This window comes from Macadamia integrifolia, unplaced genomic scaffold (genome assembly GCF_013358625.1).
Source record: "Macadamia integrifolia cultivar HAES 741 unplaced genomic scaffold, SCU_Mint_v3 scaffold1673, whole genome shotgun sequence".
In the NCBI taxonomy this organism is placed as follows: domain Eukaryota; kingdom Viridiplantae; phylum Streptophyta; class Magnoliopsida; order Proteales; family Proteaceae; genus Macadamia; species Macadamia integrifolia.
The window spans coordinates 117557-120766 of NW_024868300.1; positions in this window are offsets into that span (position 1 = coordinate 117557).

Sequence of the window (3210 nt, forward strand, 5' to 3'; positions counted from 1 at the left end):
AATCCTATGCTTCTCGCACCGGATCTCACCTGTACCGAACGGGAATCCTTGTACACTATAGGTAAGTAGGGAGAGGACATTTGGCCTTGTTTCAAGGCATTGTTTGGCATTCATTTAATTGTATCTAGTCTAGTCATGCCATCATGAATATGCTATGTAGATTAGTCATCCTCACATGGTTATGCATGGATGTTGTGTTTACTTTCTAAATGCCAAGTGATAATATGCTTCTGTGATGAATGTTGACATCATTGTGCATGATGCATAAATAGACTAGATGCCGTAGTCGGCTTGGAAACGAGTTCATTGGTGGCCCGTGGTATAGGACGCGGTGGCACTATGCAATCATACTATTGTCATATAGGAGCATGCGGTTTAGGATTTTCACCATCCTGTGCTATGACCCTTCCCAACAGGGGTTAAGATGTTGGGTTACCATTTGGGGGGAAGCAGTGGTCGCGGTTTTCGGGTCACTGTGGCGGTTAGACATAACGCCTGAGGGGTCATTAGGACAGTCCGCAACCCCGGTGGTATATTCAAGAGGGCCAATCGTACTGCTTTTAAATTGCTAGAGTCAGCACCTTTAATTTCAATCATTTACTTTTCTATTGAGAGCTGGTGGTCAGCATGTTTTTACTTTTCCGAGTACTCACGGTGGGCCTTCTCCGACAGCCCTATGGGTGTATCGCGGGATGGAGTTCGCGGCTCGTACCCGGAGTATACGTGCACTATGGCTGTAGTAGCACTAAACCAAAGACTTAGTAATGTTACTTAGGTGGATGTGATTTAAAATATATTGCATAACATGTAGTGCATATGATTGTGTTTTGTTGTGTGGACTGCTGTGTGGTCCATCCTTCCACTTACTGAGCTAGTGAGCTCATCCCACGTGTGCACCTCTTTTTAGAAGATTTTACAGGTCATCCATCTGAAGAGCACGGGTCGGGTCCCACGGTTGAGTTCCCTAAAGAGGACTGGTGGACCCCTGAGGAGTTAGAGCACGGCACTGATTGCTCGTGCGAGGGTTGTACTGTGGGACCGTAGTTCTGAGGCCGAGCTGAGCTCCACTTCTGAGGCCGAGCCGAGCTCTACCATGTGATGCCGAGCTGGGTTCAACCCTTGATGCTGAGCTGAGCTCTAGCCTTTGATATCGAGCCGAACTGTATACTCTGATTTTTTATGGTTTCCTTTTTGTACTTGATATGTGAATTGTACTTTTATTGTGTAATTATCATGCCTTCGGGCCCACATGTATATAACTATTGTATCACAATTCGGGTATCAAGTATTAGAGGAATATTCATAGGTAAACCAAGTCTTCCGCTGATCTGATAAGTTTTTATTAGTTGTGTGTATGCTGTGGTGGAATACAGTATCAGATGATCCTGGCAGGTTTGGGTTAACCGGTGTTAACCCGGTCATTGGCCCAGTTCAGTGTGAACAGGGCGTGACAACGGTGGTATCAGAGCGTGATGTTCTGCTCCACTCACAGCATACCATTAGAATCCCGTAGAATCTATAATAGGGAAATGGGATTGGGTTAATGTAAAAGCTTTAAGGAGTTAAAAGCCAAAGAAAGAAAGTATTAAAAAGGGTTGCATTTAGGTATTGCATTCATGGCATGCTTGAGAGTAGATAAAAGGTAAATAAATTGGTGTTATAACCTATCGAGTACTAGTTTGACGAAATTTCTGCAGCATAACGGCGTAAAATGGGATTTCTAAAAATTTACACACAAACACCGGATAAACAACAAATATATAATATAACAATGATAAAAAAGGTAACAGTAGACACCACAACTAAACTATACAAGAATTCAACATATAAATTCATCACAAACCACTATCAAAACACATTATCCCACAAATAGTTCCAGTTACAGTGCAAATACAAGGAATGAAAAAAGAAATGAAATATACAACAAGATCCAATAATAGGAAACATGTAAGAAGCTGGTGTGGGTGAGCTAAGCCCTCACTGATCATCATCGTCGTCGTCTATGATTACTACGTTCGCTGGAGGTCTAGAGTTGACGTCGAAGTGATGGTCGTAGTAGTCAAACCTCGCGTTCACCAGCCGCACCTCCCTCCGTAGTCAGCCAAAATCTGTTGAGATGGCGTTGGCCGTGGTGTCCAAGTCCAGGCCCAGTCTGAGGAAAGAATCCTCCAAAGTAGCCTGCCTCTCTAGGATGCGTTCCTCCCTGGAAGCACTCTCGTCCAGCCTTCTTAGCAGCTGATCTTGGCCATCCTTCAAGGCCCGTATGGTGGACATCATGCCCTCAAAATCGTATGCACCACTCTCAGGTGGTGGGGTTCTATGCTGTGAGGCTACAGCTCTGGAGAAGCCAGGATCGGTACCTCTCGACTCCTGAGGCACCTCCTCAGGGATGTCATCACCCACCAGGTCATCCTCCTCGTCCTGAGGAACATAGTCCTCATACTCCTCGCTGGACTCCTCCTCCATGAGAACATCCTCCATAGGGGCAACCCTCCTATCCCTACCTCTCTGAGCTCTTGCTCTCGGAGGTGTATCCATAAGGGTATGGAGACCCATCCTCAAGAGGTTACCCCTGTCAAACTTGTCTGTCGGAGTCTTCCCCTCCTCGCCACTCAGGTCCACCCCGAAGAACTCGAAGATCCTAGTGAGGATCCTGCCATAGGGGAATCCTCCATCCTTAGGGTGGGAAGTATGGTGCTCCATCGTCTTGAGGATGATGTATGGCAGGCACAAGTGCTCGACACCGCCCTCTACGATCGTGTAAATGTAGAAAGCTATGAAGGCCGCCATGAAGCCCACCTGGTTTCGATGACCTCCTCTGGGGAGCAAGTTGAACTGGACCAAACGGGCAAACACGCGAACCTCGGGGTAGAAGGATGTCTCGGACTCCGAACGGGCACTGCTGCCACAGATGGTCTCGTAGATGTAGTCCGGCGTCTCCAAACTCATGAATGGTCCCAGGGGCTTACTCCTAGGAGGACTGTAGTATCGGTGCCCAGCTGCTGAGATGCCTAAGATGTTGGCCAAGGTGTCCACGTTCAGCTGGATGTCCACCCCCTTCACCAAGCTGACTATGGTGTACTCCCCATACTGATAAGAAACCTCCAAGTTGCAGTAGAACCTTCGAACTAGCTGCTCGTAGCACGGACGGTCTACGTGGAGGATAGACTCCCAGCCCAGTGCTGAGAACCTCTCCTGAAGTCGAGCCTT